We start from the raw sequence: 25,676 nt of genomic DNA on the forward strand, positions 1-25,676 counted from the left end.
TTTGCCCAATGCTTTCTCTGTATTTATTAAGATTCTCATGTGGTTTGATTTTTATTCCATTAACATGGTGTATTATATTGATGGCTTTTTGTATATCAAACAAAGCTTGCATTCCTCAGTTGAATTCCTCTCAGTCATGTTGTATAATTTATCTTATATGTTTAGATCCATTTTGCTAGTATTTTTTGAGAATTTTTATGTATACTAATAAAGAATATTAGTCTATGCTTTCATTCTTTTTGTGATATCCTTCCGTGGTTTTGGTATCAGGATAATGCTAGCTTTATAGAATTAGTTAAAATAATACATTTCTTCTATTATTTGGAAGAGTTTGTAAGAATTATTAATTTTTCTCTAACCCTGGTAGAATTCAGCCTAAATTTTCTCATAGGAATTTTTTAAATTAATAATTCAATTTGGCTAGCTGTTATAGTCAGATATTTTATTTTTTTCATTTTTTGAATTTTGTGTATTTTAGGAATCTGTCCATTTCATCTTTATTATTTAATCTTTGGCACATAAATATACATTGCATTTCCTTATAATCCTTTTTATTTCAATAGGGTCAGTAGTGATATTTTTTATTTTTTATTTATTTTTTTAATGTTTATTTATTAGAGAGAGACAGAGAGAAATCACATTTGTACTGACTTTTATATATATATACTTAGTAACTTTTAGTAGTGTGCTTTATTCCTCCATGTGAATTTCAATTACCTTTTATTACCCTTTCGTTTGAGACTGAGAGAATTCCTTTATTATTTCTCATAGCTCAATTCTCCTGATGAGGTTTCTCAGTTTTTCTCTATCAGGAAATGGTTTGATTTCCCCTTTGTTTTCAATGATAGTTTTGCTAGATATAGATTGGTCAATAGATAGATTTTTCTTTCAGTACTTTGTTTTTTTATTTATTTTTCAATTTTAATTCCAGTATTATTAACATACAGTGTTATGGAAAAAAAAGGATGGGGAGCCTTCGTGGCTCAGGTGGTTAAGTATCTGACTCTTGACTTCAGCTCAGGTTTTGATGTCATGGTTTGCGGGTAGGAGCCCTGTGACTATCCGTGTGAGGCCTGCTTGGGATTCTCTCTCTCTCTCTCTCTCTCTCTCTCTGCTCCTCCCCCACTCATGAACTCTCTGTCTCTCTCTCTCAAAATAAATAAATAAACTTAAAAAAAAAGCCATACAGTGTTATGTTAGTTTCAGGTCTACAATACAGTGATTCACCTAATTCTCATCTCACCAGGATAAATGTATGCCTTAACTCCCATCACCTATTTCACCCATCCTCCCACCCACCTCCTCTCTGGTAACCATCAGTTTGTTGTCAATAGTTAAGAGTCTGTTTTTTTGCTTCTCTCTCTCTCTCTCTCTCTCTCTCTCTCTTTTTCTTGCTCACTTGTTTTTTTCTTTAGTTCCAATTACAGGTGAAATCATACAGCATTTGTCTTCCTCTAACTGACTTATAGCACTTAACGTTATATATTCTATCTCTACCCATCTCCTTGAAAATGACAATATTTCATTCTTTTTTGTGGTTAAATAACACTCCATTGTGTGTGTATCTATACGACATCTTCTTTATTATGCATTCATCTATTGATGTACATTTGAGCTGCTTTCATAATTCGTCTGTTGTAAATAATGCTACTGTAAACATACGAGTGCTTGTATCCCTTTGAATTAGTGTTTTTGTATTTTTGGTGTAAATATCCAGTAATGTGATTATTGCGTTGTAGGGTAATTCTATTTTTAACTTTCTGAGGAACCTCCATACTGTTTTCCAGAGTGGCTGAACCAGTTCATGTTCCTACCAACAGTGCAAGGATATTACTTTTCTCTATGTCTTCATTAACACTTGTTTATTGTGCTTTTGATTTTAACCATTTTTACTTGTGTCAGGTGATAGTTCATCATAGTTCTGATTTGCTTTTCCCTGATGATGAGTAATGTTGAGCATCTTCTCATGTACGTGTTGGCCATCTGGGTGTCTCCTTTGGAAATATGTTCATTTCTTCTGCCCATTTTTAAATTGGATTATGGGGGGCTATTTATTTGTATAAGTTCTCTCTCTCTCTCTCTCTCTCTCTCTCTATATATATATATATATATATATATATATAAAGTTTTCCTTTCATTTCCCTTGCCTCAGGAGACATATCTAGAAAAATGGTATAAGGGTGATGCCAGAGACCTGACTACCTGAGCTCTCCTCTTAGATTTTTATGGTTTCAGGTCTCATATTTACATCTTTAATGCATTTTCAATTTATTTTTGTTTATGGTATAATAAAGTGGTCCATTTCATTCTTTTTTTTTTTTTTAATTTTTTTTCAACGTTTATTTATTTTTGGGACAGAGAGAGACAGAGCATGAACGGGGGAGGGGCAGAGAGAGAGGGAGACACAGAATCGGAAACAGGCTCCAGGCTCTGAGCCATCAGCCCAGAGCCTGACGCGGGGCTCGAACTCACGGACCGCGAGATCGTGACCTGGCTGAAGTCGGACGCTTAACCGACTGCACCACCCAGGCGCCCCAGGTCCATTTCATTCTTTTGCATATTGCTGTCCAGTTTTCCCAACACCATTTGTTGAATGCACCCATTGCATATTCTTTCCTGCTTTGACAAAGATTAATTGACCCTATAACTGTGGGTTTATTTCTGGTTTTCCCATTCTGTTCTATTGATCTATGTGTCTATTTTTGTGCCAGTACCATACTGTTTTGATCACTACAGCTTTGTAATATAACTTGAAGGCTGAAATTATGATTCCTCCAGCTTTGCTTTTCTTTTTCAAAGTTGCTTTGGTTCTTCAGGGTCTTTTGTGGTTCCATGTAAATTTTAGGACTTGTTCTTTTTTTGTGAAAAAATTCCATTGGTATTTTGATAGGGATTGCATTACACATGTAGGTTGTTTTGGTTAGTATAGACATTTTACCAATATTTGTTCTTGCAGTCTATGAGGATGGAAAGTCATCCCATTTCTTTGTGTTGTCTTCATTTTCTTTCATCAGTGTTTTATAATTTTCTGAGTATAGTTCTTTCACCTCTTTGGCTAGGTTTATTCCTAGGTATCTTATATTTTTGGTGCAATTATAAATGGGATTTCTTTCTTAATTTCTCTTTCTGCTGCCTTACTATTGGTATATACAAATGCAACAGATTTCTGTACGTTGTTTTTGCATCCTGTAACTTAATTGAATTTATTTATCAATTCTAGTAGTTTTTGGTGCTGTCTTTAGGGTTTTCTATATAGAGTATCATGTCAAATGCAAATAGTGAAAGTTATACTTTTTCTTTACCAATTTGGATGTTATTTCTTTATGTTGTCTAATTGATGTGGCTAGGTCTTCCAGTACTACGTTGAATAAAAGTGGCGAGAGTAGACATCCTTTTCTTGTTCTTGTCCTTAGGGGGATAGCTCTCAGTTTTTTTCCCATTGAATATGACGTTCACTGTGGGTTTTACACATCTGACATTCATTATGTTGAGATACGTTCCCTCTGAACCTACTTTGTTGAGGGCTTTCATCATGAATGGATATTTTTCTTTCAGTATTTTGGATAAGTAATTCCATAGCTTTCTAGTCTCTATGGTTTCTGACCAGAAATAGTTATTTTTTTTTACTTAAAATTTTTTAATGTTTATTTATTTTTGAGAGAGACAGAGACGGAATGCGAGTGGGTTAGGGGTAGAGAGAGAGGGAGACACAGAATCCGAAGTAGGCTCCAGGAGCAGCCCCGACGCGGGGCTCGAACCCATGAGCTGTGAGATCATGACCTGAGCCAAAGTCAGATGCTCAACTGACTGAGCCACCCAGGCACCCCAGAAATAGTTATTAAGTTATGATTCCCTCATATATGATAAAACTTTTTTTCTTCTTTTATGATTCATTATTGGCATTGTTTCTAGAATTTGACTATGATATGTACAGGAGAAAGTCTTTTTGAGCTTATCCTACTTAGAGATTTGTGAGCTTCTTGGACGTACTAATTAAAAGTTACAACATATTTGAGTAAGTCAGAGAAAGCCAAATACCATATGATTTACTCATATGTGAATTTAAGAAATAAAACAAGCAAAGGAGATAAAAGACAGAGAGGGAGGCAAACCAAGAAGCAGACTCTTAACTATAGAGAACAAAGGGATGGTTATCAGAGAGGAGGTGGGTGAAGGCGGGTGGTAAAACAGGTTATGGGATTAAGGAGTGCACTTGCTGTGATGAGCACCAAATAGTGTATGGAAATCTTGAATCTCTATATTTATTGTACACCTGAAACTAAATTATGCTGTATGTTAACTAACTGAAATTTAAGTAAAAACTTAAAAAAATAAAGTTAGAAATGTATTTAAAGTAGTTACAACATATTTAGAAAGTTTTCAGTGAATACTTTTTTTAATGTTTATTTTTGAGGAGAGAGAGAGAATGAATGGGGGTGGAGGAGGGACAGAGAGAGAGGGGGACAGAGGATCTGAATTGGGTTCTGCAGACAGCAGAGAGCCTGATGCCAGGCTCAAACTGGCAAACTGTGAGATCATAACCTGAACTGAAGTCAGACACTTAACTGACTGAGCCATTCAGGCACCCCTCATGTGCCTGATTTTACGTCTCTTCTCTTCTCTTCTCTTCCCTTCCCTTCTCTTCTCTTCTCTTCTTTTCTCTTCTCTAATTCCCTTCCCTTCCCTTCCCTTCCCTTCCCTTCCCTTCCCTTCCCTTCCCTTCTCTTCCCTTCCCTTCCCTTCTCTTCTCTTCTCTTCTTTTCTCTTCTCTAATTCAAGTTAGTTAACATCCAGTGTAGTCTTTGCTTCAGGAGTAGAACACAGTGATTCATCTCTTACATATGACACCCAGTGTTCATCCCCCCCAAAAGTGCCCTCCTTAATGCCCATCACCCATTTGATACATCCCCCTATCCACCTCTCCTCCAGCAACCTACACTTTGTTCTCTGTATTTAAGAGTCTCTTATGGTTTGCTTCCCTCTGGTTTTATCTTATTTTTAGTTCCCTTTCCCTATGTTCATCTGCTGTGTTTCTTAAATTCCACATATGGGTGAAATCATATGATATCTGCCTTTCTCTGACTTATTTCATTTAGCATAATACACTCTAGTTCCATACCCATTGTTTCAAATAGGATACAGACAAAGGGGAACCCATTTGCACTGTTGGTGGGAATGCAAACTGGTGCGGCCATTCCGAAAAACAGCATGGAGGTTCCTCAAAAAATTAAAAACAGTACTACCCTATGACCCATTAATTTCCTACTAAGATTGTATCCAAAGGATACAAAAATGCTGATTCAAAGAGACATATACACCTCAATGTTTATGGCAGCACTATCAACAATAACCAAATCATGGAAAGAGCCTAAATGTCCATCGACTGATGAATGGATGAATAAGATGTGGATATATACACATACATGCAATGGAATACTACTAGGCAATGAAAAAGAATGAAATCTTGCCATTTGCATCAGTCATTACTTTCATCTGTAATGTTGGTATGTTTAGTGATTCACCACAGGTGAATCTAAAATTCTTTAGTTTTTTTTTATTCATTTTACTTTCTGTTCCTTGCACGGATTAATCTGAGTTGACATGTCTTCAAATTTGCTATTACTTCTCTGCTAAGGACCTCCATTGAATTTTCCAACTCCAAAATTTCTATTTTTTTCTATTTTACAATTTCTATTTATTCTTATTATCTACTGGTTGAAACATCTTTCACACTTTAATTACTTTGTTTGGTTCCCTTTTGTTCTTTGAACACATTTATAATTTAAAGTCTTTGATTACTTTCTTCAACATTGGGGCTTCCTCAAGGACAGTTCTCTAAACTACTTTGTTTTGTGTACACGGGACAAACTTTTCTATAATTTTTGTGTAATTTCTTATTTAAAAGTTATTTAAAATAATGGAGCAAGTCTGTCAAATATCCTCCCCTTCCTCTTGCTGTTTCTTCTTGGTGTTGATTGTTCTTTGTTTTGTTTTTAGATGTTTATTTTTGAGAGAGAGAGAGAGAGAGAAAGAGAACGCTAGTAAGGGAAGAGCACAGAAAGAGGCAGACAGAGGATCTGAAGCAGGCTCTGTGCAGATAGCAGAGAGCCCAATATGGGGTTCAACTCATGAGCAGCATGATCATGACCTAAGCTGAAGTTGGATGTTTAACCCACTGAGCCACCCAAGTACCCCAATTGTTATATTTTTTTATTGCTCTTTGTTACATTAATTAATTTCACTAATTTGCAAAGTTTCTTTGTTATGTGCAGCCACCATACTCTCTGGTTGGTTAGCCTAGTGATCATAAATGTTTGGAAAAATATTTTTTAAATGCCTTTAATCATTAAGTTTCCGTGTTTTCCTGGGTGACTTGGTATGTATATTGGGACAAGTCTTCCTACTCTGAAAGGTAGTTTATAATTCTGCCTTAGCTTTTATTTCACACTCATGCTATTCCTCAGGGGTAGCCACTTTAGAGATTAAATTCTTCTCAGGTCTTTCCTGGTCTTATGCACAATGCTGCATGTACAAATTTCCTTCTAGATTCCTGGGAATAGTTTAGGGCTTTTAAAACCTCTCTATGTATATCCCATTGCCAAACATTTTCTATTAGTGTTTTCAGTCAGTCTCTTCTTAGCCTAACTGATAACATCACCTCAGACAGCTGCAATGTTAAACACTTCTTAGTAATTATTTTTGACAAATTCCCTGGAGATAGGGATAGTCAAGTTGCACAGATAGAGCTCAAAGTCAGCTCAAAGAGTAGCAAGTCCTCTGAATGGAACTTTTTTTGCAAGATGCGAGGTCACATAGTGACAATTCTAAGAATGGGGCTTTTTGGGAATGCCAAACCCATCTATCCTATCCATGTGATACTAGAATGCTGGTTTTCACAACTGCCATATTTGTGATTCTTGATTTTCTAGACTATTACAAAAAAGAAGAGGATAGGATTAGGGCAAGTTAATAAAGATCAAAAACTTACTGTTCTCACTAATATTCAGCCATTTAAAAATCTTTTTTGGATAATCAAATGACTTTAATGCTTTTTTGAATAGTCAAAAGTCTTTGGCTAATTTACAGAGTTCTAAAAAAGTTGATTTTGACAATTTTTTTCAATGTTCTATTTTTATTAAAGAACTGCCTCTTAGAGTTTTACTGCACCACAGTAGTCATAGGAAAGTTCTAGATTATATTAGTAAAATCTAATAAACATTAATATTATCTATAATTGGAGAAGAAAGAAAATTGGTCTACTGCTTAGACTAATAATGAAATATCCGAGGATGGCTTTTAAAAACTGAATATATTAAATATAGAAATATTTGATATAGTTTAGATTCACATTTTTGCATTTGAAGAAAAAGTGGAAAGCAGACTTAATCCATGGATTATATCTGGTTAATTGTTTACTTTTATGGATTGCTTACTCTGTGCTGATTCACAGATAGTAAGGTTTTTTTTTTCCCCAACTTAATGTTTTAATGTTTATAACTATATGATAAAATTAAAGTAGAAAGTCAAATATGAGACACAGAAAAGATAGGTAACTTGACCAAAGTTTATATCTGCTAAGAGAGAAAGCCAGCGTTAGAATGAGGCAGTCTTATTCTGGAGCCCATGGATATAGCCATCATACTTACTTCATGTTCCTAATATAGAAAAGCACAAAGCCCTAGAAATCCCCAGCTCACAGAGAAAGAGGTATTTGCAGGTCTCAAGCCATCTGGAAAAATCCCTCCAAGAAGATACCATAGGGCTTTTCATAAAGAGCTAATTGGCACAATCTTTGCCTTCTTCACAATTCTGTCATTAATTAAATCTGATATAGACTACAGTTTACATTTCTGGAATTTTAAGTGTGTACCCACTGAAGATCTAGGCATAAGGGATTAAGATAGCTCATTAATAACAACAACAAAATTCCTCTAAGACAAGTTAGGTAAAAGTCCAAACTTGAGTAGATTAAATACTACAGTGAGGCAGATGGCCTCCCTGGCATCTTATCCCTTCCTTACATAAACTCTTGTAATTTCTCTTTAAACACAATTCCTTGGCACCTACCGTGGTACATAAAAGAAAGTAAACCAAAAACATTTATTGCATGAGTGACTGCAACTGAAATTCAGCATGTTATGAAATAATAATTGCATGATAATTAAAAGTTCTAGGTTTCTAGTTTAACTCTGGGCCCTTTCTTGAAAAATTATTTCACAATCCCAGGTCTCAAATTTCTTAATGGAAAATGAAGTTTGGGAAGACCACCTTTAACATTCAGTCCAATAGACACAATATGTTAGTCAAATACAAGACAATTTTAACATAAATTGCTTCTAAACTAAAAATATAATTTCTTCTGTTCTTTGTTTATATGTATATATGAATATATACTAACTATTCAAAAATACAAAAGACAGATACTGCCTTCAAAGATAGATAACAAAATTATAAGATAGAAATATTCATATCTGAGCAGATCAAGAATAGTTAGGTGCAGTCTGAAATTTTATCATTAGCTATGTAGAAAGTTCTCATAGTTGATGAAAATGCAGCTGAAGTGGTGTCTAATTAGAAATTTCTTGATTAGCCACTGCAACTCTAATGAATGCAAATTTTAGCACTTTCAAAATTATATCCTACTGTGTGAATCTTTTTTATGCAATCAACAACAAAACGAAGTACTGATTTACTAAAACAATCTTAAAAGTTATTTCATTGTTAATTTAATCAGATTTTGCTTTCTACCTTTTTTAAAACAATTTTTTTCATATGCTTTTGCTTACATGACATAGTGGGATCGTTTTGGAATCTGAACTCTAAACTGGTAAATAAAAAATAGATCAGAAACAATCAATAGATCAAGATCAATCTATCTTGATCAATAGATCAAGAAACAATCTAACTATGCTGGTATCTGCTTTAATTAAACAGTATCTATCACGCACAGTGCTGGGTAACTGATGATTTACTTAAGACTCAGCCCCTCTCTTTACCCAGGCTCATGATGATAATACCATAATGTACATAATGCATGTAAAGGAAAAAGATGTCTAACCATTTATAAAAACTGACAAAGATATGCACTTTATAAGCATCCATTCCTGGGCATGGAATAAGAGAATTATAATGGGACTTAAATTTTTCTAATTCAACTTTTTATTTCATGAGAGAAAATAATACCTCACCTTCCCTGTATATCTGTCTGTAATTCATAAGCTATGTAGTTAGTGCAGAATCTGGAAGATAAACAAGGTTCTTGAGTATCTTTTGAGTGTTTTTTGCTAACTATATTATCTTGTGAAAAGTCAATTGATTTTACCTTGACACAGGTTAAACAAAACCTTGTAAAGAAACAACCAGTATAGGGGTTCTTTAATGTTGATCAGAACTTTCACTCACTAGTCTACACAGTAACTTGTGCTTCTTTATCAAACACATTTAAATTCACTCTCCTCAGCCAGTTTACTTAGGGAATACATCATAACCATTAAGTTTAATTAAGTAATTCTTGTGAAACAGTTAACACTATTGAAAGAGACTATTACAAATCAATGTGATATTGATTGAAAGTCATGATACAAGATAATTTACCTGGAGAAATTTTGATTGAACCTTAATATAATTTGAAAGCTATAGTAGTTTATTTGGATTTTATATGCATCCGTATATTTTTACTTCATCCACCTGTTGAAATCCAGGATTTATACAAAATGTAGAAGATTCTACATTGATTTCTACCTTTCAACTTACCGGCAGTCAGAGTAGATAATGTCCCAAGCTTACAATTTCCCACTGCTCCTCTACCTGAGGGATTTTTCTGGAAACACTGCAGCTTGAAAAAATCAGAGAATGAATGCCTTCATATTACCTTCAACTCCCAAAGGATAATTGGTGAATATCTCAAACTCGCTATATTCTGGTAGGAAGATTCTGATGCAATAGAAGACAAAGTATCCCACTCACTAATGTATTATTTATTCGCTTTTTTCCTTCTCCCTCTCACATTTCCTACTGCCTCACTGGTTCTTCCTGCTGTCATCTTTCAGGAATTTTTCTCAGGGTTTGTTTTCATAAGAACTCAATAAGACACTGTGAAAGCAAAGTTCTCCATTTTTAATTATTTAAATTATGAAAGTCAATTTCCTTAATTTCTCATGCTTATAACCATAGAACTCATACTCTTTTAGCAGAGTGTTGAATGTGATTTATATAAAATGTGTTTAAGTACCTCTTTCCATTTTATAGAACTTTATAATGTACAGAACATCTTGAAATATGTAGTAGAATAGTTCAGACCAGAATAATGAAGAAGCATGAGACTAATTAGAAATGTATTGTCAGAACAAGAGTGGGGACTGATGTAAGGGGCTTAAGTCGATGGCTTGAGTTTCTTCACAGGTGTATTTGTATATCTCAATGTTATATCCTTTCTATTAAAAGGTTTTATGAGTTTCTCTTTGTATTCTCCTTTTTAAAGAAACTTTATATGAGGAATTGTGATGGTGGTTTGGTGTCATGCTACCTCAGCTAATGGACTTCCAAGCTGACAGAAGAACAGATTAGGAAATCTATGGCTCAATATCATATTAAAAACACTAATGTTTGTTACATGTCAGAAAATTTGATATTACTAGTTATTCATGATGCAAGAAAAGATACAGACCCTAACTCATTTTTGAAGCAACTCTACACTAGGACAAACGAAGACTCAACTTGAAAACCATATCCCTCATAGATATAAAGACACTTAATAAATATTTTAGCTCTTTAACATAACACATATCTGTGTGTATGTATATGTATGTATATGTATACTTACATTGTGTACATATATGCATATACGTGTATGTGTAAATATTTCATACATAATAGTAAGTAAGTCCAGTAGAAACAAACTTGATTTTATCTGCCAAGAGCTAACACTGACATTATAAACTTATTTACAAAATCATTAATTAAAAAAAAAAGCATGCACTGTATAATCAGAACTATGTGTACATAGGTATTGTACAAAATTAATTTCAGCATACTTGGAAACTCATACATGTGAATGTGTTTTATGTGTCTATATATGGAAGTATTTAAAATATACTTGTTTCTACCAATGAAAGCTCTTGCCAGAAAAATGTTTCATTCCAGTCTGTGTTTTTCTCTTTCTGATTATGCCAGTCTTTTACATCTTCAACATTCATGCTCTACATCATTCTGAACTGGAAGCCCCACTTTAATTATAGGGACCTTACAATGTGGTAAAACATTATTTTACTTTCTTCTCCACTAGCCTTTATATGTAGGCATTATCATTTTCTTTTCATGTAAATACCTTTTTACAGTACAGAGCAAAGCTGGCTGAATACAGTACACAGTACACTAGGTTCCCTCTTCTTAATTCTCTTAGGAAAGTCTTCTTTCTGTTTGCTTAGTGCTAAAACCATGAATCTCTTGCTTTTCCTTAAGCTATATATTTGTGTGTGTGTGTGTCTGTTTTCCTCTAAATGTAGAATCAGATAGTGCCTGGAATATAGTAGTTGCACAATAGTTGTTAAAAGTAAAGGAGATCAACATTCTCAAGTGACAGAAAAGGAAGGGTCCTTTCTGAGCTAAAAGTAGCTTTCCCCTTTGGGCAAATACAACATTACTCTTCTGTGTAAAATGTGATTGATTGACTTGTTGAATGAAGTATAATTGATATACAATCTTATATTAGTTTCATGTGTACAACATTGATTCAACAATTCTACATAGTATCCTATTCATCATGATAAGTGTAGTCACCATCTGCCACCACAGAACCTTATTACAATATTACTGACTGTATTCCCTACGCTGTACTTTTCATTTCCATGACTTAATTATAACTGGAAGTTTGTACAACTTAATTTAATTGCCTTTATCTATTTTGCCCACTTCCCTATCTCCCTCCCTCTGGCTATCACCAATTCTCTGTATTTTAGAGTCTGGGGTTTTTATTCATTCATTTTGTTTTTTAGATTTGCCATCTTTCCATTGCTAGTATAGAATCATGTTTTGCCACTCAATCACTTGAATTTCGCAGCAAAATTTCACTATCCTTCCTTTTAATTAAAAATAATGGGAGCTCTCGTAGGTAGATCTGCAAGCATCTTTGCTTCAATGAGACTCTTTTTTCTTCTAATAATGAAAATTTGCTAAATGTTAGACAAGTTTAATAATTTGATATTGTGGTACTAATTTGTAGTAATCATTATTCGGGAAACATTTATTTTATATGTACTTGATGTTTTACAATCATTATCTCATTTACTTCCAGCTCAACCCATGACTGTTTAATAGACATCAATTAATCGCCAAACACCGTGCAGTTTTTTAGAATAATATACTTTGTATCATTTATGCTTGCCTAAAAGTCTAGTAACAGAGGGATTTTGACTGGGATGGGATAATTGCAATATTGTGGAATAGTACAATATAGAGATAAATGGTAGTTGGGAGTAAATACAGAAATTTTACCTACCACATGCTAGGCGAGACAGGAATAGCTTTATCATAGAGTTGTTTGTGACCCATCATCTTAAATGTACTTAATAGTTAGCTAGTTAGCCAGATGACTGAAATAAAGGTTGCAATGGGGGAGATAAGAGAAAAAGAACATTCTAGTGAGAGAATGTCAAAGACAAACAACTTGAACAAAAGTTAAGGTGGTAAGGATGGATTTTAATCAGTGGTACACTCCTGCCATGAGAAGAGTGCAATGTGGGCTGAATTCAACTTCTATTATACGGAGGGGACTGGGCATTTTCAAGAGAGAATTATGGGTCGCCTGGGTGTCTCAGTTGGTTAAGCATCTGACTTCGGCTCAGGTCATGATCTCATGGATCATGAGTTTGAGCCCCAATTGGGCTCTGGGCTGACCCTTCAGAGCCTGGAGGCTGCTTCGGATTCTGTGTCTCCCTCTCTCTCTCTGTCCCTTCCTGGCTCACTCTCTCTCTCTCTCTCTCTCTCAAAAATTAAATATATATTACAAAAATTAAGGGAGAATTAAAAATAAGGAAATGAGTGGTGGCTCAGTAGAGTCAGGGAATGAAAGAAAAAATGTGAGGGGGAGTTGGTCCATCTGGGTTTGTTAATTGTGCATACGGAAGTTAGACTCCTGCGCTCCTATGAAGGCTGGGAGATAGGGATTCCATCCTTAGGTGTGGGTTAGAACACAAAATAAATTGTTTAAAGCAGCCTTGAGTTTTCTCAGACGCTTTAAGGAGGCCTGGCATCATCCTAGTGACACAGCCTTGAGCTATTAGAAGCTTTGTATAGTTTTGGTCAAGTCTTTATGAGGATTAATCAAGAGAGCTCAGAGATGCCTTGCTAGAGTTTGGTCAGTGAGAAACTCCTTATCAAGAAGATTGCATACATAGCAACAGAAAGGTAGAAAAAGTAGGCTGTTTTAAGTATTGAAAGCAGTTTTATTAGTCATAATATACTAGGTTATAATGCAGTAACAAATTAAGAAATGTGAATGCTTTAACAAAGCAGAGGGTTTTTTTCCCCCCTCAGATATGCCAAGTCAGCTGTGCATCCCAGTGTTCTCAAAGGCAACTAACTTCCAAGTGGCGATTCAAAGATATCACAGCTCTGCCTTATCAACAATGGCTTCCACGTTGCTACAGGTAGGAAGAGAGAACAGGTGAATCACATAGGGCATTTTCATTGCCTAAACCCAGAAGTCATCCTTATCACTTATGTTCATAGGATTTTCAGCTAGAACTAACTGCATGGCAAATCAGAGAAATTCAATTTGAGCTAGAGTACACAGACAATGGGGATTAAATAGAAGGAAACTGGTATGTTTTTCCAAAAGAGAAAAGAAAATTAAACATACATGATTTAGAAAAGAAAGAAATCAGAAATGTATATGAGTATGTCCATGGCTAACATCTACAGAATTTTCTTTATGGCACAAGCATCAATGTCACTCTTTTTTTGTTTGTTTGTTTTTTGTTTTTTGGATATTTCAATGTCTCTTCTTTCAAGTTTCACATTCCAAAGAGAAAAAAAAACAACAACAACTATTGTCAGGTAGGTTGTTTATCCATTAGTCAACTAGTTACAGTCAGAGAAGCACTATCAGCATAGCCAAATATTGCTACAAGATTCAACTTTTTTGTATAGAGAACATTCTTAGGAAGAGGAAATCATGTCAATAACTAGCATTATAAAACAATATATTAAGAGAAGTAAGGAATATTCTTGGAAGACAAAGCAGGATTAGCAGGATACTCTATAAAGTAATAATTTATATTAATGAACTAAAGCATCAACTGGCAAGTTTCATACTGCATGCAGTACAGGATGGACCCCTTTCTAAGCCATGTAATAGTCCCCCTTCTCTTTAGATGGGATGAGCAAACAATGATCATCTAAGTTACCAAGTTTGTGACTACTGAATACAATATATTAGATTTCAGGTATGGCAGAAACAGGAAATACAATAACATCAAAGTGCATTCTACCTCTTTTTCTTATCACCAAATAGAAAAGCCATTAGACCTATGAAAAAAGAGAAAGTAGGAAATCAGTTTAGATAAAACTTTCTATCACAAATCCTCTAGCTGAAGACAGAATGTTGAGTGTCAGCTGGGGCAGAGAGGACATGTGGCAGGTAGAGTTGCTTTCCAAGTTGAATTGAGAGAATTGGGAGCAAGCAGGTCTGTACTTTGCTCCTTGCTTAAGACTCAGATAAAAGGAAGCCACAGAAATATTCTCAGTGTAAATGGAAAAATCAGTAAAGGTGGCCTTGAGATATACTTGAGCAGAGAAGGCCAAAGAGTTGGAAAGAGGGGTTTTGAAGTTGAAAAAAAAAATACTCCTAAATCTCCAAGAGGTAATTTAAGGGGGAAAAGTTCCCCAGGTGTCTCAGCAGGAGATAGGAAATGTGGATGAGAGTAAACCCAACTAGTCTCAAAAGTTGGAACAGAGAGGTGTGGATATTTCCCAAGGACAAAATAAGTCACGCTATATAGGTCGATATGTGGGGGGATGACAAGCAGGCATCAAATAGAAGATGCAACAGAACATTAGGGGATTAACTCCAGTAAAAGCCACAAGAGAATTGAATCAACGGGGAAATACTGAAAAGCCTTGCTGGAGCAATCACCTCAGATTTTCTGTGCCAACAAAATAGAGATATATTTTTATCTGCATAAGCACAGACCAATTATATCCCTTTGCAGTAGCATAAGTTAGATTTCCCCTGAATCTACACATAATCCCAATTATAGGGAGCAAGTGGACCGGCTTCTTGAACTGACTAAATGTTAAATCAAAGTGACGGATAAATCACAAGAATTGAGTTAATTTGACTGAAACATCCAGATTAATGTTTTAGCTTCACACAGAATGGAGCTCAGAGTCAGATATTTAAATCAGTGCTAGAAGTAAATAACTTTATGGGAACTTGTAATATTATCCTACATATATATATATATATATATATATATATATATATATATATAATAAAATATATATTTACACTACAATATATAATAATATATATTCTTTATATATTAATTTATACTAAAAACCAGAGTTGATAGTAAATATTTTAAATTTTAAATGGCCTAATACAAAGGTATCTTGAGAGGTAAGATTAATAGCCTGTTATAGCAAAGGGGAGGTAAAGACAAATTGATGTAAAGACCTGGACTGAGACTCTAAAATCAACTTTGTTAGGTGCAGGATATAGGTTTTATATATGGAAGATGGATGTGGGTGATGGTTGTCAGAAGGCTTAAAATTTCATGTGACCAGAAATGATCATATTAACAATTATATCAGCAATAAATATGTGATATAGAATAAGATAGGTGATCTGGATTTCCCACTCTGTGCTAATTAATTAAGCCTAAAATATTTTATTCAGCCAGTGGCTCACATTTAACAATTCAAGCGGTAGAATAGGTAAAGAGAAATTGGGGCTTTTTAATTACTCATCCTGGTCCCTCTTTCTGAAAGCAAATCTATAGAATGAAGGAATAGTTGAATAAACTGGACTTTAAGATACTTTCTGTCCTCAAAATCTTTTGATTTATTTAAAAAAGTGTTTACTTTGGTCTTATTTTTGTTTTTTTAAGAATAGACATTTCATTTTATTATTGAACTTAAACAATAGATTACCCCATAATTGTCCAACATATACAACCTGTGAATGAAGTCTTAGGCAGCACTGACTCTGCATTTAGAAGGCATTAGAAACTCAGAACAGTGGCTTCTTTATCCGGATGTCCCTTTAGCAGTGCCCCAGTACTCCTATGTTCAATGTATGATGGGAACAGACATGTGTAATCATCTTTATTTTTAATTTAGCTAAAATAGTAATGTTGACTTTGCTAAAGTGATGATTTTTCATTAATTACAACTTCTAGAATGCCTTTAGGAGTATGTAGCATGTAGTTTATCACAATGTTATTTTAAGAACAAATCGATGTATCTTAAACGTGTAAGTATTTGAACACTAAATACCAGCTCCACCTTTGTACAGAAAATATAATTCAAAATGCTGTTTACTGGGAAACTGTATACCTTATTAAGTGACTTTTAATTTTTTTATTAAGCAAAGACTTATTAATATTGTACCCACTGGTTGATGGGAAACAGTAAAATTTACTGAATCTTACATTATTCTCATTAGATATTAAGAATATTATTAAACCTCAGTGCTGTAGGCAAGTTAACAAAATGATATGTGAAAAATATTAATTTATTCATCAATAAAATAATTCAGTCAAATAATCCAGTAATTAAATGTAGTGAGCATTCAATGTGATATTAATCACCTGTTGGAAGTCCAGATATACCAAAATCACAATGACTGGCCTCAAGGAGACACAATCACAAAGACTGTCCTCAAAAATCACAATACACTGCCTCAAAAGGAAAACAATTTTATAATCAAGCATTTATACTATGCTATTATAAATATATTTGGGATATACAAATGGGCAGGAAATTATTTGGGAAATGATAGAGCAAGAAAAATATGACCAGGGAATAGACATGGATCTAAAAGGGGCACTCAGGTGGCTCAGTCAGTTAAGAATCTGTCTCTTGACTTTGACTCAAGTCATGATCTCACCGTTGGTGAGTTGGAGCCCCACATTGGGCTCTGTGCTGACATCACAGAGCTTGCTTGGGATTCTCTCTCTCTCCCTCTCTCTCTGCCCCTCCCCTGCTCATGTGCTGTTTCTCTCTCTCAAATAAATAAAATGAAAAAATAAATAAACAAAATGCATCTAAAAATTATTTGAATCTCATCAGGCATATTATTGGGAAAACAGTAAGAGAAAATAGCATGATCAAAAACATTAAAGTATTGTGGCCTGTATATGTGTATTCATGTGTATACACATATACACACATAAAAGAAGGGCGGGTAAATAACAGAAACTAGCTCATTATGAAGATACAGTGTTTGGTAGACTGGTAGAAGATAAATCTGGAATGGAACTTATAAATAAAGTTGAAAATTATTTACAAGGCTTAAAGGAATTTGGAAAGCCATCAAAATGTTTTAACGTCAGTTATCTGGTCACATAAAGGTTTTTGTAGCACTAAAAATTGGGGTAGTGTAGAAGATATATCGAAGTAGAGAAAGGTGATCAGAATATGTGTGAGAAGGTCCTCATTTGGAAACAGGGTAGCAAGATAAAGACAGTAATTAACCTTAGTCCCTATTTAGATAAGGCAAGATTTCAAACATAAGTATTGAAATTTGATAGAAATTGTTTCACTTCTAAACATGTATGGGGGGAAATGTAAAAAAAAAATCAACAAGAGCAAAACACAATCCATAAATGAAGGGAAAAAGAAAAAGAAGCTAGGATAATCACGACAGTAAAACGATATCAAAAACAATGATTTTTAACAAGTCCAAATATATCAATCATGATTATGAATGTAAAGTATCATCTTAATTCATCTGGGCTCTTATAACAAAATATCCCAACTGGGACATTAAAAACAACAGAAATTTATTTCCCACAGTTCTGGAGGCTGGCAGTCCAAGATCTGGGTACCAGCAAGGTCGGGTGAAGGACCTCTTTCAGGTTGCAGATATTCTCAATGTATCCTCAAGTGGAAGAAGAGGCTAGAGAACTCTGCGGGAATTAAGAGCACCAATTCCATTTGAGTCCTCCACACATACTATCAAATTAGGATTTCAACCTGTGTATTTTGGGACACAAGCATTCAAACCATAGCATACAATAAACAGTTGAAAGGAAGAATTCATCTATTTGAAATCAAACATAGGTCCCCCATAAGAATTATGCTGTTTTCAGGAGAAACCTATAAGACTATTGAAAGTTGAAATAAAATACAGATGTACCTCAGAGATATTGCAGGCTCCATTCCAGACCACCGCAATAAGATAAAGATTGCAATAAAGTGAGTCTGAGTCAAATGAATTTATTGCTTTCCCAGTGCATATCTAAGTTATATTTATACTATATTGTAGTCTAGTAAGTGTGCAATAGCATTATCTCTAAAAAAGGTAAATACTATAAAACTTTGTTGATGAACAATGCTAACCATCATCTGAGCTTTTAGCGAGTCATAATCACTGATCACCACTCACCATAACTAATTAAGAATGAAAAAGTTCAAGTATAAGAATTACCAAACTGTAACAAAGACATGAAATGAACAAATGCTGTTGGAAAAATGACACTGATAGACTTGCTTGATGCAGGGTTTCTATAAACCTTCAACTTGCAAAAATTGTATCATCTGCTAATTGCAATAAAGCAAAGCATAATAAAACAATATATGCCTGTACTTGAAAAGATAAATCAGGTGTATTCACCAAAACAAATTAATAGTAGCTATATTAATATCAGAAATAATACAGTTTTAACTGAAAGACACTTTAGAAATAGACATGGACACAGTAATTACAAAGTTTCAACTCTTCAGGTAGATATAACAATTCTGCATTTAAGTTCAGTTAATACTATAGTCTCAAGATATATATGGAGCAAATAGAATTATAAGGGAAAAATTATATATTGCATTAGGATAATACCATATATCTCTCTTTATTGACCAATAAACTAAAAAAAAAATAGCAAATGTATAGAACATTTGAACATGATTAGCATATGATTTAAGGGGATAAATTTAGAATGTGCACACAATTGAAAGAAACTCATTGTTTTTAAATCGCATCATAAATAATTACAAAATTCAACCATGCACAAAGTCTTAAAGCAAGTCTCAACAAATTTCAAAGCTTCAGTATCTTTCATACAATGTTCTCTGACCGTAGTAGAATCTCAATTTGATTCAAATGTAAGACAAAAGACTTTAGGCTCTGTGCTGACAGCCCGACCTGGAGCCTGCTTTGGATTCTGTGTCTCCCTCTCTCTGCCCCTTCCTTGCTCATGATCTGTCTCTCTGTGTCTCTCAAGAATAAATAAAACATTAAAACAATTTTTTAAAATAAAAAAATGTAAGACGAAAGGTATAAACTGCCATATATCTCCATATAACTCTTAAGTCAAAAAAGTTATCAAAATGGAAATTTAAATGAAGTTAGAATTAAAACATCTAACTAAACACTAAAATATCAAAGTTAGAAATCAAATTTACAGTGTTAACTCTTAGAAAATAAGAAATCTTGAAAATTAAATAAACAACTTAAGGGGAAGTTAGAATACAATCAAATAAGTTATGATAAAACATAAATAAGATTGAAAAAGGGGACAAATGAAAAGTTAATTCAGTAAAAGTTCTACATTAATCCTATTTTCCCAAATTGAACTATGGTCAAACCAATTTTTAATTATCTCCTATTTACCTCATTATTGAGGAAAGGATTACTGACCTAGGGTTAAGGGGATAGCTTAACAAACAGCTGACACTGTGTAGATGAAAGGGACAGAAATGTATGAGTCACGTATGCACATAACGTGGGGGAGGGAGACAATGCCCAGTACACAGTGCTATATGGGTGTTGCCTTTAGGAACAGAGTGATATTAAGGGAGGTATAAGAGGCAGCCTTTTCAGTATCAAATATGGGGTACTCTCTGGTTATGAGACAATCAAATTGTCTTTTTCGAACAATTCTGTAGGCTAGCAGGACATTGAGCCCCCCCCCCCACCCCCCCCCCCCCCCCATTCAGGGGTAAGCATGAACTGTGTCTTTTCCTTTTGACAAAGAGCGTGGACCTAAGGGATTTTAATCCATGGGAACAGAATGAGGAGGGGAATTTTGTACTTAGGCCATTTGAGTTCCTCTCAGTTTTACCATATGTCAAAGCAGCTCATAATATGTAGTCTTAATTTTATACCTTACACCCCAAAGCAGTGCAAAAAAGACCACAAGTAAATACATGCAAAAATAATAAATTTACAAAAATAGTAAAAAAAAAAAAAAGCCCTTAGTTATATGTGAAATGTTACCTATATAAATATTTAAGTATAAATTATAACAGAAACAGTAAGTTATATAGTTTTCTGGATTTTAAAATCATTAAAAAAATAAATTACAATCACTTAGGAGATCTTATTTAAATTTTAATTTTACAATAGCAACAAGAACAGTCAAAAAATAGGAGAAAGTCTCAGAAAAGATGATCAAGAAATCTGTAGAGATAGTTATAAAAATTTTTGGCAGTGTGACAGAAAGGTAAATTAAGTCAACCACCATTTTTTTTTTAAACTTCTAAGTGTACATTAATATATTATATCAATTTAAAAAAAGCTGACAGCTACATTTCTAACATTCCTGTGCAGCTTAGGTCCCAGAAGAATTAAGTTCTGCCAATCAAGTGTACCCAACTGAACTTGGACTTGAATTTGGAAGAAAGTTACACTGGGAATTTGTTCAATGTGCAAAACATTTATTTTGCTTTTGCATTTCTATTAGACCCAGCGTGGCTCTGGAGCCAATGGCTTTAGAAACAGCTTTCTGATCTCTGAACGGCAGTGAAGTTGGTGTTTGCCTGAAGCCAACATTTGTGGTAACACCTTCCTGATCCAGGCAAAATGGCTAATGTTGGGTGATCATAAAGCCAGTGGCTGGGACAGTTGACTTCTTTTGTGCCAAGTGTCTGATTATGGCAAGAGTAGAACTTCATTGGCAGAGTAATTGTATGATTTTGTCCAAGGAGTCATTCCTGGATATCTAGCCTATACACTGTTGCTGCAAGTCTTCCTACTCTTTGTGAGCAATTAAATCATGTTCTTAAAATAGTTGGAGATTTTCTGTATCTGCAAATTTTCTGTAACTAAACAAAGACATAATAAATATCTAAATAGTGGTCTGCTCTTATACAAAAGTTTCAATATTATAAATACTTTGAAAATGAATTGATAAATTCTCAGAGCTTCCCCCTGGAATTTTATTTTGGTTCCAAAATTGATGTAGAAGAGTTATCTTACAAATATCAAGATAATATAAAAACTATTTTAGTAAAAAAAAAAAAGTGTTGACATAGGGAAAAATAAATCAAAATAACAAGTTTTACTTGTTACTAGATTTCTTAATTCTAGGACCTCAGGGGCACCTGGGTGGCTGCAGTTAAGAGTCCAAATTTTGATTTCTGTTTAGGTGATGGTCTCCTGGTTCATGAGTTCAAGTCCTGAATCCAGATCTGCACTGTCAGTGCAGAGCCTGCTTGAGATTCTGTCTCCCCCTCTCTCTGCCTTTTACCTGCTTTCTCTTTCTCTTTCTCTCTCTCTCTTAAAATAAATAAACATTTAGAAAAAATCCAGGAGCTCAGTAATAGGTCCTTGTTCATGTTCATTAAATCAATAAATATTATTTAATGTAAGCTAGAAACTGTTAAGCTATGGATCCATTAGAAAACAAAAGAGAAACTGGTGTGCCCTTATTTATGTTGTATTCTGGAGAAGGAAATAACAGTACAATTTCTAAATAATGAGGCAATAAATTTAAGAAAAGTGAAATTGGATTTCTATCTTGTACTATACACAGAATAATTAATATCATTTAAATTTTCAAAAAGGAAGGGCGCCTGGATGGCGCAGTTGGTTGAGCATCCGACTTCAGCCAGGTCACGATCTCGCGATCCTGAGTTCGAGCCCCGCATCAGGCTATGGGCTGATGGCTCAGAGCCTGGAACCTGTTTCCGATTCTGTGTCTCCCTCTCTCTCTGCCCCTCCCCCGTTCATGCTCTGTCTCTCTCTGTCCCAAAAATAAATAAACGTTAAAAAAATAATAATAAAATAAATTTTCAAAAAGGAGACCTAAATACCACCATTTAAAACATGATTTAGCATTTCAACTCTGACATGTGAAGAGCTGGGAAGTCATTTCTCTCCTCCTTCCAATAAGTAAAAAGTGGAGAAACTGAAAATCAATGAATTTTGTTGGACTCAAGAGAGAACAGAGGTGGTAGGAAAAAAAGAAAAAAAAAAAAAAACCACTGCAGCAAAATTTGAGGAAAATGCCTATCAAGAGAGATGTAGCAACCAAGATCTGCTTACCTGGAACAAAAGCTGCTGGAGCCATAAATTGGTAGAAACAGTTACATGGTAAGTTGCCTTGAGACTGATTATGGTTAGGCTGAAAATGATACCCCTTTGGGTTGTAGTCACTGGGGTGTTCTGGGACTTTCACGTGCTCATTGTGCGGATATGACAAAGAGCCCTTCTTGGCTCTGACATGGAAAGAGGAAGAATAGCCAGGCTGAACTACCTACCACCAGAGCTTTCAGCATAGTAAAGTACCACCCTCCAGGGAGAAACATGCCTGAAGGCCATTCTGAAACACATGGAAAACAAAAACATAGTTGGTGGGAATGAGGACTTCAAAGAAGTGAATTAGGAACTATGCAACAAGGAAGTCAAAGAGAAGGCAGGAAGATTAGAGCTAACTATTGAACAAACACTTGCATGGTCACCAGAGACACAGGTCACCGAAAGACTGAGATATAATTGGAAGATTGGTTCTCTCCCCTATACTTCTCATGTCAAAAAATTTCTAGTGTAATAATGATATATTAAAGCTGAAAGAATAAAGAATAGGAAGACATAATAAAAGGGAGTATTTAGGAAAGTTCAAAAGTCAAGTGGGGAGACCAAAGCAAGGGGGCTAGAGGGAATTTGAAGTCTCTGGTACCTAGCTACAGCAGACAGTAACCCTGAGTCCAAATCCGAACCTGAGAAAATATATACTCACCCTAAATGCCTTTTTACTTTAGTTCTTTTTATCTGATACATCATGTCCGGCTTTCCCCAAATTGTAAGGCATGTTAAAAAGGCAGGACAACACAAACTCTAATGAAACAAAGCAATCATCAGAACCAGGCTAAAACATGATGTAAACTTTGGAATTATTAAAGGAATTAAAATAATTATTATTAATACATTAAGGGCCCTAATGGGAAAAGCCCAAAGGAGAGACACACAAAAATGGAAACTCTAAGAATCAAAAGGAAATGCTAGAAATAAAATCATAGTAATGAAAATACTTTTGAGGAGTTTTATCAGTAGACTTGAAATAGCCAAAGGTAGAAGCCCGTGACTTGAAGACAGATCAATAGAAACACTGGTAAATTATGCTTTGCATATGTTTTTTGTTATGGAGAGGTATTCATAATATATTCCTAATTTTAAACAAAGTTAAGGAATACACATTTATAATATTTTTTTTTACTTAAAAAAATATATATTTTCATGCAAGTGTCTCTTACTCATGCTATACAGCCAGCCTCAGTCAATACCCTTCTTTTTTATAGCTGTCTTACCACGTGAGCTGGCAGATTTGAAAAATAGGTATTCAAGACTTAGGGCTTCTTAGCTTGGGTTCTTTTTAATGAGTTTGACTCTCAGCTTAGCATTTGTCAGTTTCATGCAAATTTATTCAATAATATGGTTTTGCACACAGAAGTGTGGCTTGTTCCAGCAACATGGGACTCATTTTAAATATTATTATTGTGTTGTCTAAGCAATTCTCTGAAAAGCCATTAATATTATTAGATTACTGGAATGTATTTTTAGAGATATGAAAAGAATTTCCGAGACAGTATCCTGGGAAGGCGTATTCTAGTTCTATTTTTATTAGTAGACATTGAAGACTAAATGCTCATATGATGGAAAAAAGTATGGTAATGGTCACATGATACATTAGATATTTAATAAAATAGACTTGTATACGAAGAGATTATGTATATTTGAGCTCAGCAAAAACGATTTAAGATGCTCTGACAAGTCAAACTGACTTTGAAACTCAGTCTATAAAATAAAAATTGCTTTTTTTCTCTTAACATATCTTGTCTAAGGCCACCAGCTGAATGGGTCACCAAAAACTATCCTGTGCCATAATACTGGATTCAGTGATTATGTATAGTAAACTCTGAAGTGTCAAAAGAAGTGTTCAAAAAAGAAAACTAGTAAACATAGAAAATAAAATTTAAAAAATTACCATCTCATCTTTCTTGGGATAGATCTTTTTAATTTAGTAGTTAATGAATAAATGAAAACTATGCATAACTGTTTAGTTCAACCAGAACAACAAATAAGCATCAAGAAATCTATAAAAAAAGATCACAAGATGTTTATGTTAAATGATTAAAAAGTTATAATTAAACTTTCCATTACTTTCATCTAATATTACTTTTGTGGTAATAATTCTAACCTTGTGGACTACACTGAATATAGGCTGTCTTTCCATTTTTATTCAGAAAATGCAAAAAAAACAAAAAGGGACCATATGACATCGAACAGTGAGTAATCTTGGGTTTGAAAGTTGCATGGTAAAGCAAACAAACAAAGGTGCTATTTCCCAAATGCTTGGCTTTTTTATTTTCCTTTTTTTTTTTTTTTTTTTTTTTACTGGAAAGCATTAGCCTCAATAGAAAACTTATTTATCGATTTATCTTTATTGGAACACACAAAAAGAGTACCTGTAATAAAAAAGAAATGTTTTCCATCAAATTAAAAAAATACTGGATTTAACTCTTTAAATTGATTGTATACTTTAGTGATTTTTATTCCAGTAAAAGTATTGATTGCTAGGCAATTTAAAAAGCTGTTTCAGTATTTTGCAGCCTATTTCTACTCCTGGCTTTTTAAAAAATGCAGATTAAGTGGAAATGGGGGAAAATCACAGTTGTCATTTCTAAAACAAACAACAACAAAAAACTTTTCAAGCATTACCAATTTGATTATAGATTAACCTGTGTTGTGATTAATTACATAGGTCTAAGGTTAGGCCAACATTGGATCTCAGACTTGCCACTCTTAAAATTTTTTTGATCTAAGACAAATTTTTTAACTTCGGTTTCTATACAGACAACCTGACAATAGAGAGAAATACTGAGTCACACTTCAGTGGGTTTGGTTTGTTTCTTTAATTTGTTTTTAATTCAATACTTTAAAGATGATAATGCATATAATGTGCTTAGCATGGTGCATGGCAGTTAGTAAGCATGTTATAAATATAAGCTATTATGTTTCAGGGCTTACTGAGGCAAAGTATTTTAGGAGGGTATTAGTTTCCCAGAGCTCCCATAACAAAATGCTACAAGCTAGGTGGCTAAAAACAATACAAATTAATTGTCTCGGAGTTCTGTAGGATAGAAATTAAAAGTCAAAATATTGGCAGGGCAACGATCCCTCTGAAATCTATAGTGGAGAATCTTTCTTGCCTCTTCATAGGTCTGGTGGTTTACCA

The sequence above is a fragment of the Leopardus geoffroyi genome, chromosome C1 (assembly GCF_018350155.1).
Source record: "Leopardus geoffroyi isolate Oge1 chromosome C1, O.geoffroyi_Oge1_pat1.0, whole genome shotgun sequence".
Classification (NCBI taxonomy): domain Eukaryota; kingdom Metazoa; phylum Chordata; class Mammalia; order Carnivora; family Felidae; genus Leopardus; species Leopardus geoffroyi.